The following is a 14590-nucleotide window of genomic DNA, read 5'->3' on the forward strand; positions in this document are numbered from 1 at the left end:
AATCTAACAACAATTCCCATGCGCCGCAATTCCGTGCAGTACATCCGGCACTTTTGGGCAATTGGGTGGATGATTTACCTCCAGCGTTTTGCTGGCGCTAAAATCATCCACCGTACCAGCATAACTCGTAGTACTGCAGTGCTGTAATGTGGCAGAAATGGCATTACTGCATCACCGTACTCACAATTAGGCCCAATGTGCTGCTGCCCAGCTGCCATTGTTATTTTTAAGCGCTCCTATGAAAGGTAATGATTAATTGAAGCTGTAAATCAGCACCTTGATGTATTAGAAAATCTCTAAACCAAGTGCGCCTTCCATTACTTATAAGCAATGTCTTTCTATAGTTTAAAACGATATAGCAAATGCTTTGAGCAGCTGTGAAATTTGAGGTTATCATCAAGCAGATACGTGTTATTTTCCATGGGTCAGCAACATTTGTTCATCAAATCTCTGTGCTATCAAAAGTTTAATTGGCATCCACACTCATTAGTATCAGGAGCTAATGGATACATTCGGGTGATTGCTCCATGTGCGTAGATGTGGCTCTACAATGTTTCAAAGTCGTTCTTTTGAGAGTCTGCAGTTTGGTCGACACGAATGCGACTTTGGCATGGCGGTTCCCCCTCCCTCTATCCCACCTCCCCATGTATATATATATGTATATGCTTTCGGTGGAATCAACACATTCCAGACTTTCAAAAGAAAGTCTATTTAACAATGTCGTACTCCTAGATGTCCAATGTAAGGCTTTGTGCTTAGTAGAGCTGTGACACACCTGTACATTTCACTGTTTCTTTGTCCCATTTTTAGAGTTAGAAATGAGTCGGTAAATCTTATTTGGCACAACAGCAACCACCTAATAGGGGCACATGCACAATTGGCCTATATAGAATCCCAATCTGTGGGGCGAAAAAGTAATGTGCTGGTAGCCTGGATTCGCGTACTTTTTGGGTGCTATAATATTGTCTCTTTTGTGATGAATCTGATGATGTCATCACTCCTTTCCCTGAGGTAGCCTCTGCTCATGTGGCTAGGGGACGGGAGCGGCTACCTGACCCTGTGGCGGCTAGTTGAGGGAGTACCACATGAGGTGAAGCAACCCTCAGGGGGATGACATGACATCATTGGAGGAAGTCACATATCCCCCATTCCCTTTTAGGGATGTTCCCTCCCTTCCTCATGCCGTGGTGATGGCATATTGTAACCATGTCCCTCAACCACTTGCCAAGTCTATTGCCAGTATTCCTCAATATCACAAAGAGTAGTTTGAAAACAACTGAGAAGAGGAAGAGACAAGGAGTAGTGATGATTACTCCTAATGAGAACCAACACCAGGAGAATCAACTTGGCCCGACCCGATTTAAAACCATGCCAGGAAGAGAACCATAGTTCTCCTGCTCGGTGCAGAGGAGGTCCTAGCAGCATTGCAGAAACCCTGGTTCACTGTCCCCGACGCGTGTCGGGCGTCCCGGGGAATAAACAGCCGGCGACGGCAGAGCTGCTGGAGCAATCGTGCTAGCAGCCCTAGGAAAGTGAAAGGAGACTCTGTGCCCGTTCCGGGAAATGGAGAGCAGCAGCATGTGGGCGAGACACCCTGGGCAAGGCAGAACCGCAGCAGAGGCATCCGAAAGCTACCAGAGCCTCGGACAAGACACGGCAAGGTGAAACGTGCAGAAAAGGTGCAGATGCCAACCACACAGAACGCAGAAAGCAAAGGAACCCAAGAGCGGCAAGAGCCTCGGAGAGACGCCCCAATGTCCAGAAGACAAACCAGGGAGAGAGGTACACAGGCAGACAGAAGGGAGCTGCAGACCCTGGGAAGCAAGAGTGTGAAAGGGTTGGACGCCCTGGGAAGGTCAAGCGTGTTTGCCGCTCGTACGTCACTAGATACCATTGGGAAGAGGGTATGGGACCCTGAAAATGAACTGTGTATGAAAGTCCTGGCAGGCGAGCATACCAGGCAAAGTCAAACTTGTGTAATGAACTGCATAGTAAAATCCCAAGGAAGACTTGTGCCCTTAGGATTTTGACTATCTTGAATGTGAAGAGAAATCTGGGGAAAGGAGCCATTTCCCCGGGAGTGGATTGCAACACCAAGAGGAGGGAGTTATCCTCTTGCGCTAGAAGAAACCTGGGTACTCTTTGTTGTGAGCTTGTGGAGGAGAGACACCTGGGGAAGGGAGTCATTCACTGGAAGTGTGAATACTGATCACTTGAAATGTATTTGCGATTTACACCTTTGTGTTGGATTTGAACATTTTGGGCACTTTCAAGGGCTAAGACAATATCCTTTCCACCTTACAGTTACTTTAAGAATGTGAGGGCTAGGATAGGATTTCGGACACAGGATCTTTTTGCTTTGGACATCTTGACAAAGGACAGATCTTTAGTTTTGGTTGAGGTAGGGAAATCTCTCCTAGATTACTGACAGTGAGGCATTTTCCAACCCCTTTATTATTTACTAAAAGTCTATAATCAAAAACCGAGTCCTCCGTGTCCGCGTCTCATTACTGGATCCTCACATATGGTGTCAGCGGTTGGATCGGGCTAAGTTGATACAAACCGGTGAACCCTCAGGTTTAAAAAACTTAGCAACCAAACCTCCAATCCATCAGTAGCTACAGAAAAATCTATCGGATTCGACCTATGCAGTAGCAGGGAAGAATTGGTACAACCCAGAGAGATAGAATGCGAATAACCACTGACCTGGTTCACCTCCCCCACCCACTTACATTATGTTAGGTAACTCTGGCGATATGGCCTAGACGTCTTTGCAGGCATCACAGATCCAGACTATATAGGTGATGTAAAAATACAAAATAGTGGTAAAGAAGCATATCAAGTAAAAGGAGGGAAAGAAAATAGCTCTAGAAATCCTAGAAAGAGGTTTGTTCTCCAAAATGGAGGAAATCGGGGAGGCTGATAAAACTAAGAGGTGGGAAAGGCTTTGTGGAGGCCAATTAAGATTCCCCATTGACATCTGGGGCAGTAAAACCGAAAAATATTGGCGAGAAAGTTGAAATCATTCCTGATTTAGCCTTTGCTCAAAGGAATGACTCTTTGCTAGCAGACGCATTTCTACATGTAGTGTCTGAAGGAGGAAGACTAAAAGGGGAACCCTTCTTTCTAAGGTATGGTCTACTTTAGAGAGGTGATTTCAGCCCAGATGGCACTCCTATATCCCAGATTATGGTGCCTAAAAGTCAAAAGGATGGTGCTGGAGGTTGCGCACCTCCATTTAACACGTGGTCATTTAGGAACAGCTAAAATCCAGTCGCATACATATGGACTAGTGGGGGCCCTCGAGTCATCTAGGTTGGAGAATTCATAACATCTTAGTACCTTAGATTATGCTACTCGATACCCTGAGGCTTTTCCTTTATGCAACAATAAGTCCCACACATTTTGAAACACCTAATCCCCATTTCTTTCACGTGTTTTCCCAAAAGAGATTCTAACGGATCAAGGGACTACTGTCATGAGTCGGTTAATGACAGAAGTGAAGGAGATCCTACATATTAAAACTCTTAGGACCTCTGTCTATCCTCCTCAAATCGACAGATTAGTGGAACGTTTCAGCAAAACCCATAAAAATAGAATTTGGAAATTCTATGGTCGAGGCTGATGGCAAAAATTAGAATATGATACTGTGGACCCTTTTTGCCAAGAAGAAAACACCCCAATCTTCCACAGGGGTTTCACCATTTGAGTTGCTGTAAGATAGCAACCCATGGGATGTCTGACATGTTAAGGGATGCTTGGGAGGACTGAGAGGAAGCACTTCTACCACTCTCACTGACTGCCCAATGGCTGAAGGAACACCATTGCCACTGTGAGAGCGACAGTACAAACCCACCTGACTAAAGCTAAAGAAAATCAAAAGACCTCTAGTATTCAAGCTTAGACATAGCAGCATTATATATGCCTTCTTTGATTACCAGTATTGTACTTAGTCTCCTCTATACACCTTGAAGCATTCCTTATTTTCTTTGCCTCACTTGCATGCCAGTGTACTTTGCATATATCCTACCGGATGCGGTATTGGATTAGCTACTGCTGCAGTGCACCAAGCGTCAACGTGCCCTAAATGTGTCAGATATCCTAAATTTGAATTGCCATAGACGCTACTAGCCCTATACTGCTTTTACACCTTGTGTGATACTTGCCCAGCCTCCATTGAATAGCACTTGGTCTCTACATTTGCCTTGTGTTACACCTATGTTATTATGTATGGACATATTCTATACTCTGCTTGATTCCTTACTAGTTCTCTTTATACAATGTATCTCCCAATGTTTTACACTGTCCTACTAAGAACTCTCCTATACATTACTAGCTTACATGACCACACCATGTTCTTTAATCCACCCCTACCTGCGCCAGCGCAGAATGCCTTCAAACAGGTCGCCATGATTACCATACCCTGCACTGTTTCAGAGCAACCTTAAATTACGTGCTAGACTACCTAGGCTCTATGACCCTCTAACCAAACCAGCGCACAGTAACGCCACTCGCAGCCTGCTCGATTCAAGCCATCACCGGCACCCACTCCAACTCAACAGCAGACTCTTCCGAGAACCTATCCTTCTCCCGAAATGCAAACCTAAAACACAACTAGCTATCCCGAAACCAGTTCAGTCTGGGATGAGAGCTGCCTTATAAATGCACGCTCTATGGTAGCTCATGCTACTGACATAGCTGACCTACTACACAATGAAAACTTAGACCTCTTAGCTGTTACCGAATCTTGGCTCCACCCAGCAGCCGGCCCAGCAATTATGCTAGCCGTGCCAGACGACTACCAAGACTCGACCGTACCACCTCTCGAGGTGCTGGCCTTGCTATCATAGCTAAAACCAACCTATCAGTGAATCTCTCACCATCACACAACATAAGCTCTTATGAATCCCTAACGGCTAAGTTAACTCTATCTAACACGGAGACTGTATCCATTCACCCAATATACAGATCTCCTGGTCCATTAGGATCTTTCGAAGATGACCTAACAAATATATTGCATAATCTCAAGAACTCCTCCCAAAGCATTATATTAGGAGATTTTAACCTTGGTCTTAGCGACCCATTACACACTAATGCTACTATAATTAATAATACCCTAGAGGAACTAGGTTTCACTCAGAAAATCACAGCTCCTACCCATACCAAAAGGTAGAACCTTGGACAGGCTAGCTGGGCATAACTGCCCACTTACAGTCTCATCTATAATTCCACAGCCATGGTCTTATCATTACCTGATCACATTCTCCCTAGAGCCCACACCACAGCTACAACCCAACAGCATAGCTCCAGCTGTCCCGACTAGAAATAAGAGAAACATCACTCCTGAAAACTATGGTAGATCTGTACAATAAAGTAACGCTGTGTTCCCTTGATGCCATAGCACCTCTCAAAGCGAGAAAGAGCAAACCTCGCAAACATGTGAACAATTGGTTCTCTCCTCACCTTAAGGCTATCAGACAGGAGAAACGACGCTATGAAAAAATCTGGAGATTAGATCCTTCTGAAACTAATAAGATAAACCCAAGTAATTTAGCTTCCCAGTAGAAAAAATAAATTATCCTTGCAAAACAAACTTCTTATAACCTTCGAATATCTCAAGCGAAATCTAAGATTAAAGAGCTCTTCTCAATTCTGAGAGAAATAGAAACTTCCATCCAGCCACCCGATTCATGCATCAAGGAAAAAAACTGGTGCACAGATATTCAAAATGCTCTTGCCAATAAAATTACTTCTCTGCAAACTAAAATCAGTAACAAAAAAATATTCCCTTCTCTCCATCTCCAAATTGAGCACCACTAGTTCTATTCCACCTCATCCCACCCAGACGTCACCTCCTGTGCCGACCCCCCTCTTCAATTTTAGTAAAGTCTCTATCAAAGAGGTTAAAAAAGTTATACTTGCACTTAAACCCTCAAACTGCCATGGGGACCTATGCCCTGCAAAACTGATAAAAGATGTAGCTCGAGAACCCTCACCTTTTATTACTAAACTAATAAATGCATCCTTCAAAGCCGGCACCATACCCAACAATCTGAAACAATCCTGGGTCCTCCCACTCCTCAAAACCGACTCTAGATCCTGCTATCCCTACCAACTACTTTCCTATCACTACAGTGCTGTTTCTTCTCAAAATCCTTGATAAAATAGCATACCAACAAATTCAACAATACCTTGAACTCAACCACCTCCTAGGAGTCCGACAGTCAGGCTTCAGACCCCAGCACGGGACCGATACTGCGCTTATCGATCTCAAGGCACAGATAGATGAGCTGAGAGATGAGGGCAAGACAGCACTTCTGTTACTTCTCAACCTCTCAGATGCATTTGATCTGGTCAATCATGAGATCCTCTGCACACACTTACAGTCGGCAGCTCATTTCTCCCAGGAGGGAACTGAATGGATCCAGTCCTTCCTCAACAACGCACTATGCACATTTTTTCCCCCTTCAGCAGCCGCTGACCCTATGCCCATCACTTGTGTTGTGCCACAAGGCTCTTGCGTCTCCCCCACTCTGTACAACATTTTTACGAAGCCCCTTTTCGATGATCTAGATGGCCTGGGTATCACCTACATGAACTATGCTGATGATACCCAGATCCTCATCCCGCTGACGGGGGATTATGACAAGGATTTGGCCTTTGTAAATTGAGTGTACCTCATCATCAAGGCATGGATGGCCTCATGGTATATGCCTGAATGATGACAAGACAGAACTCCTCATCCTAGGCACCGCAGCGAACCTCAATAAATTAGGTCAAAATTACTCCTCTTTTGTCATTGACAAGAATATCCCTGTAGCCAAGGAGGTTAAAACCTTACGATTCTATTTAGACTCAACGCTCACCTTCAAAAAACAAGTCAATACCATGGCTTCCACCACATCTTATACATGCAAACTCATTAGGGCATCCAAACCGTTCCTCTCACCAAACAACTGCATCACTCTAGCCAGAGCATTGATCCTATCCAAGTTGGATTATTGCAACGCACTCTACGTAGGCAGCAACAAATACATTACAAATAAAATTCAAACCTTACAAAACAATGCCTTAAGAGCAGCCCTAAGCCTCCCGAGGAAAGCACATATCTCAGAGACTAGAAGATCGTACAATTGGCTTTCGACAAAAGATAAAATCTTCCTTAAAATCGGTCTCTGTCTCAAATGCCTACACCAAGTGGCTCCTCAATATTTGATAGCGAGATTCATTAGACTGACTTCCTGCCGCCCCTCCAGAAAGGCCAACTCAAACCTCCTCCTTGTCCCAAGATTCAAACGCACTATGTCTGGAGGGAATAGTTTTCCTGTCAAAGCAGCACAATTTTGGAATTCCTTACCACCATCTCTTAGGGAAGACCTCCCCTACCTACAATTCAGATCGAATACCATCCGTTGGATCAAGGAACACGACATCTAATGCTTTGACACCTAATCTCTCCCACTGCGGCGCTTACTGTAAATTGTGTATAAATTGTATATCCTCTCACCTCTATGCCTAGATATACCTACAACTTGCAAATTATGTATATTCACCTATAATTTATACTTTGATGTACTGGCCCAAATGTTTTATGCTTCCAACACTGTAACCAAGTTGGACTCATTTTCTGCGTGCTATGTAACTTAAGTTGTACACTCCTCTTGTTGCTTTGCGCCCTGCTACCCACAGGTTAGGTGCGCGTTACAAATAAATAAACAAACATACATCACGATAAAAAGGCTCTACATAGTTTGTATCCCATAGAAAAAGATATCAAAGTATCAGCAGGAAACAAATGACCTTTGACTTGGTAAGTGACCCCAATTTGTAGGTTTGCAATCCCAGACATCTCCCAGTGACCTTATGAACGCAAATTACTTACGTGTAACTTGCATAAATGTCTTCAGAAGATGGAGATCTTCTAAATAGACTTTCTTTATACTATTATTAAGCTTTATCGGCATAAAAACCTTTAGCATAGATTCAATTTAAGTTATACAAAAAAAACACAATAAATTAGATATACATTTGTTAAAAAGAAGTAAGATTAAAAAAAAGCATGTGTTAAACGGTAGGATAAAACAGGAGAAGCCCTGGAGCGCTAGTGGAGGTGTTGCTGCATCTTCATCCAATATCACTTTTAGGAGGAGAGTACGTCCCAGCCTCTTGGTTGATAACAATTCCCATATATCTCTGCCTTAATAGCCAGGCTCGATGAACATATCGTGCAGATCAAAGAACAGCACACTTCTAGTGCAACTAATAATGGTTTCAAATACACCCTTCTTAAATCCAAAGTGGCAGGACAAATTAGCATATAATGTATAAATGTTTCATTGGCAAGAGCTCACAATGGGCATAGACCAGATCTCAAAGATGACCGTGAGTGGGTCTATCATGCTATTTGCAATATGCCCAGCCTCATTCGCACATACAAAGAACGTTCATAAGGGGGATCAATTGCAACCAAGAGGCTCAGCAAGATACCCATTATTTTACTACGCAGAGACTCTGGTGCATTCTTTAATGAGGCCCATTGTGCTTCCAGCTTTTCCATGGCTTTCCTCCATGCCTTTGCTTTAAGCTCAACTTTTACAGAATGTTTGCAGTTCAGTGGGTTATCCCAGAGAGCTCGCTCATCCCACATATATAATAGATGCTCAACATGGGCCACCCAACCACAGCTCTTTGCCCCCTCCAAAAGTAGAAAATTCTGCACAGCCTCCCAGTAGGTTGACAAACCTGGGTAGGACCACAGTCTGACCCAATAGAGCACCGGTTTAAGGGCAATCTGGTCGGCTATAGGAAAAACACTAAAGAGCGATAGTCAAAGCACTTATAGGCAGCAGAAGCAACTTTTTCAAAAACATTCTCAATACATGACAATGGGATGATTTAGAATGTTCCCACACCTCTGCCTGCTTATCATAATTCCAAAGCCGGCAAAATTGTCCCACTACCATGGCTTGAGAAAAATGAATGTATACCACCGCTATATTTCCCCAGGCTAGCCTTGGCCTTATTGAGTTGGTCAGACCATCGTCCTGACTCATGGGACCCAATTCCCAGATAGTCAAAAAATGTGACTTGCTCCAATTTTATGCCATCTGCCATTATTCTCAAGGGGATATTCTTCATAGAGGGCGGTTTAAAGACCAGAACTTTAGTTTTGGTTACATTCAGTTCCAAACCTAGCTCGCTACACTTGCTCTTGAAAATAGCCAGCAATGCCTCTAGTACCCTAGCACAGAAGTGGGTAGACCATTTCTAGTCCATCTATTCAGCCTTGTATGTAGAGTAGGAAAAGGAAGGGGCGCCAAGGCACATCCCTGGCGCACCCCTCTATTCACTGCAAACAGCCTTGAGTGCTTCTCCCCAGCTCCACAGCGAACTGATGCCTCAGTTTCGTGTATAATAATTCCATAGCATCCACCAGTGGCTTAGGAACATTATGTTTTCTTTAGTACCTGCCAAAGAAGAATTCTTGAGACAGTATCAAAGGCCGATTTTAAGTCAAGGAAAATGGCGTAAAGCCTGGTTTTTAACAGAATTATGTATTTTTGATAAAGTAAAAATAAATAAAAAACAATGATGCACAGTGCCTCTACAGGCACAAAAGCCTGCTTGCGCTCCTGTAATACCCTTGCTACATTCACCCAGGTTTGTAGTCTGAATATTTTTCACACGCAGTTTAATAGAGAGATCGTGCGATAGTTCTCTGGGAGTCCCCTGCCCCCTTTCTTGTATATGGGGGCTATAGTTGCATCTCTCCAAGTCTTCGGGAATCCCGAACAGGTAACAGCATTAAAAACCTTACGCAAAATTGGAGCCCAGATAAAAATGTCATCTTTGTTGTAGTCCAGGGGTATCAGACCAGGGCCAGCTGCTTTTCCAGATTTTTGTGAAATCAGGGCATTTTTGACCTCATCAATCGTGACGGGCCAGGTCTCTGGTGATATCGAATCATTTCTTTTTGCCCAAGCTCATTCTCTACTATTGGGTCTGGCCTAGCATACAGTCTAGCGAAATGGGCCCACCACTCATCCGAGGAGATATGCTATTGAGGACCCTGCTCGAGTTACGACTCCCTTGAGGTTACCAGTCTCCAGAAGCCGGCGCCACCTCCCTGCGCCAGTGCAGAATGCAGGACTGCCCACCTTGTTTTGGCATGCTCATTTGTTTTGTTAGTATTAGGGCTTTGTATTTTACCCTGAGTTCCCGGAGCCAGTTGTTGGGTAAGATTTTCATACAAATGGTAAATCTTCCTGACTTGTGTCAACCCCAGAACATTTGCTTTACTGCTGGGATATTTTCCCTTATACCTCTGAGTGGGAACCGTTTTCCACACTCACAGAATCTTTTACTCTTTTTATGGCTGTACTTTTTTAGACTCTCCATAATGTCTTTTTAAAAAGTTATCATCTTTAACAACTTTTTTGCAAGAAGTGCCTGTTGTTGCTCGGTTGCCATAGGGGCTCCCATTTTAAACTTTCTCTGCCTAAACTTGAGAGAACTACAGTTCCCAAGGGTAGAAAGGACCGTTGGACCCCTTTAACATTTTGTTAGGTGAAACCAGCACACCCCACCTTATGTGGGGCGCTGGGGAGAGACAATGTATCCCCTTTCACACTAAAACAGTAACAATTCTGTTACAGGGACAAGCTTACCTTCAATGGCTGGTGGCAGTAATACCTTTTACTAATTCGGTGCACCTTTACCGTGGCCTGTGTTCACAGCTGCAGTAAAGGCACCCAAGGGTGCTCCTTTTACCAAAATGGCCCGTCTTCTTTTTTCACCATTTTAGTGTTTGTCCTTTCTTGTTCCTTCCCCTGACATCCAGGGTGGGAAATTTATCTTCGGCGGGAGGCCCCTGGACTCCCCGTCCAGGCTCAAGTCTGTCTGTGAGGGCAGGAAGCGAGGGAGGAGTCCAAAACTCTGCAGCTCTTTGTCTTCCTCCTTGGCTGAATGGGGACAAATCACAGTGGGGGACTGGACAACCAGACCGCCCCTTCTTGTAAAATGCAGGGAGAGAATGCAGAAGTTGTGTTGTAATTCCTGCTAAATACTAGGAACCTGGAAGCTGAAGACAAGTCGACCACTGGAACTGAAACCGAAGAGGATGATGAGGGAAAAGCGGCGGAGACAATTTCCAGCGACCTGAAAGCTTTGTGTGTAACCCAAGCCTGCTGTAGCCCTTCCTTCCAATCGACCTAGGGACTCTGACAATGACGAACCTGACCCAGAACCTGTGAGGCCCACTAGACTCAGGAAACCTGCATTTTGAGCCATCCCACTTGTTGCTGCGACCTTGCAGGGCTGAAATACCCAATTTGTGGGGCCTCGAGCCATTGTGCGGTGCACTGTCTTCCGAATCTCGTTGAAACTTCGTGGGCATCCTGGTGTATCTCCAGAGACACGAATAGAGTCTAAAAAGTTGCCTCAACAGAGTGCTCGACCTTTGTAACGATGAGAATACAACCATGATTTTCTGTCTTATTCTATGCTCCTGTAAAAGGTGCCAAATCTGCAGAAACGCATTCAGCCACGAGAAAAACCTTGCCTAGAGCCTTCTCCATTGATCCCTGCTGCAAAGTTCCTTCTGATGTCTTGTTTTCAGTCACCACGACAAGGAATCCACTGACCGGGTATTTGGCTGCAGATCCTGAAGTCCTCCTGATGCAAAATCTTCTTAAATTCTGAGGTACTGTGTTGTATTGGGTATGTACATACCTTGAGTCTCTTAGGGTTTCTGTGTAGCTGTGGGGCGTTTTCTGTGATGGAGAGGCCTCTCATCTAGTCTCACTGCTAGAATCCTGCTAGGGCGTCTTCTGCGAAGTCCCTGGTCACTCTTCTAACTCTAGAAGTAAAGTACGCACCTGTTTGCCTAGTCTTCCTAACGAACTCTGACTTTTGCTACTTAACCTATTCTGACACTGTCTGTTGGTCACTAGATCCTAATGAACCCCCCTTCTGCCACTGAGAACACTCATGCTCCAAGAACCAGGGAAAGACTTTGAAGGGAATGGGCCTTTTGCCTAGAAAAGAAAATAGGTGTTGGTAACTAACTCTTAAGAGTGAACAGTTACAAAAGTTCTTACTTAACTTGGATGTGTGATGCACTATTCTCAAAAGTATGGTAAACATTTTCTTTCCTTAGAAACAATTTGGCCATTCTAAAAGAATGTAGATGTGAGGGTACATTACTCAGCTTTGATTTGGTTCTGCCTCTTCACCAGATTATTCCTATAAGGATTATTGTAGGAGGAGTGTCCCCCAGCTTCCACTGACTTGCAGCTAGCCTGTCCAGAATAGGTCTGCCTTAGGTCTTACCTCCCTAGAATAACCTTGAGTCATTCAGTTAAGTTTAACATTGGGTTTTGCTTTCCCTGTGCTGTTTAGACAGACAAGAAGAGTCTGCGGTTCTAACTTTCCCCCATAAGTCATACATATGTTACTCGTATTGCTGGGAAAGATCTAACCTGGACTCCATTGTGAGATTAAAAAGGTAGATGGGTTTTACTTGCCTTGAGTTCGCGATGTGCCATCCCAAAATTGGAGTTACTGCTTATCTCAATTTGTGTTTCACTGATCTCAAAAGCACCTGTAATTGAATATTACACCCTTAGGCTTTACTCACCCAGTATAACAGTTATCACAAAAGTAGTTACATGGTTTTACTGTGCCTGGAATATGTGTTCCACTATTCACAAAAAGTATATTGTCCAGTTGACTGAATAGGTCATTTGTACGTAGAGTCACTGTACAACTGGTAGGGCCACCTGCCCTTGCATTACTGAATGTAATTGAAGTAACCATTGGTTCTCACTCCCCAAGAATAGGTGTGACCTATACTGAATGTGTATAAAAAGGTTGTGACTTCCCTAGAACTACTGTTAGGTGTTCCAAATAAGGTTTATACTTTGGTATGTGTACCTTCAAGTATAGTGCTTTGTTTTTAGAATTGTGATTACATATAATGTGTGATAGTACTCATTTACCCCTAGATTTATCTGAGCCTACATGTATTTAAATACATTCTTCATTTTTACATGTATAGTATTTCAGTGTTTCTTTGGACCATTTGTATTACAATTTCATGTGTACTGATTCTACAGTCCTCTCTCCCTCCTAAAATAAGTCTGGCTGCACTGGCTACACTACCATGAACTTGGGTGGTACAGCCGTATATTAAGAGTGGAGTCTTGTACTACCTCAGTTGAATTGTTTTACTAGGCCTTTATTTGGACTTTAGAAAACGGTCCTAACACCAGTGCTTTTCTGGTACGGCGCCAGCTCATTTACATAAAACAATGACTTTCTTTGCCCTTGTACAGTCCTCATCCTACCAAGCATTTATCACTGTGGTCTACATACGTTAGAAGTTCATATTCCTGTTAGTTAATATTCTGCAATAATCATTTTGTTAGACAAGTCACTACAGTGGATGTTTCCCAAGATCGCTTTAATGGAATTGTACACTTTTGGCTTTACGTCTCTTTTTATCCATGTAGCCCAATTCATAGTTTTCCTTACAATATCGGGACTGGCCGCAGCTTGGCGCTTGGGCGGGTCAGGCTTCAGCGATGGATTTGGTGCCCTTATACTGAATTGCAGCATGAGAGGGTTGTGGTCACTCTTGATCCTTTTTACTATTTCAAAGCCCAGAACCTTGGAAAAACTAGTGCCTGTAATACAAATGTAATCTATACGTGAAGAGCCATTACAGCCATTGAAAGTTGTATTCGCTGGCTGGTCGCCTGGTATTCAGCCATTACAGGCTCTACGGTTCAGGTTAGAAACAATACACGCTGTTGTCATTGCCCATCTATGGACACTTTTTGGTGGAGCAGTCTCGAGTATTGGGGTAGTCCAAGCTCCATCTTGATCTTCCCAAACCTCTAGTGTTTATTTCAGCGGTTCAATCTGGAAATTCATATCTCCTGCGACTATACTAAATCCTCCCTGGAAAGTCAAGGGGATGCTTGATTCAGCCAGCTCCTGGAGTTTCGACACGACTCCCCTGTCAAAGCCCACTTTGGGCCGGTGGTAGAAATGAACTAGTAGGAATCGATTTGCCTCTTTTGTAGTCACCGCAAGCACCTGCAGATCTGTTGCGTGGGTCTCAGGTTTGCATCAATCCAGAACTGCAGGCATCCCTGATGGCCTACCCCTCGTGCCCCCAGTCACTGCGATAGTGTAGTTCACATAGCCTTGGAAATTCGCAGGGCTTAGTGCCCATGGCTCCTGCAATAGTATCACCTTATATTTTCCAGCAAGACTGCACCAATCAGATATGACTCTTAAGGCCTGCTACATTCCAGGAAATAATCTTCATCGATTGTTTGATCTTTTCGGCATTACCTTGCTGGCTGGCTCAGGAGGTCTTGCTCCAGTTTGCTCACGGCATAGCCCCAGCGCTCATCTGCCTCTCCAGTCTTGCTCGCCCTCCCTTTGTCATCGTGACATACCGTTAGTTTAAATCCCAGCTCGCGTAGTGCTGGTGACAGAGCACAGAATAGAGATGTAGTGGGAGATGAGGCCATTTTGATAAGTACTTAGTTTGTGGGGATGTCCCACTTTTAAATGAAGA

The 14590-nt window shown here is 44.1% G+C and overlaps 1 protein-coding gene across 2 annotated transcripts in view; it reads right to left on the reverse strand.

The window, feature by feature from the left end:
- GLA (galactosidase alpha) overlaps positions 1–14590 on the reverse strand; it is a 302341-nt gene that overhangs the window by 3465 nt on the left and 284286 nt on the right. The gene's annotated exons all lie outside the window — the stretch shown is intronic.

The sequence above is a fragment of the Ambystoma mexicanum genome, chromosome 5p (assembly GCF_040938575.1).
Source record: "Ambystoma mexicanum isolate Mex_15411 chromosome 5p, UKY_AmexF1_1, whole genome shotgun sequence".
In the NCBI taxonomy this organism is placed as follows: Eukaryota; Metazoa; Chordata; class Amphibia; order Caudata; family Ambystomatidae; genus Ambystoma; species Ambystoma mexicanum.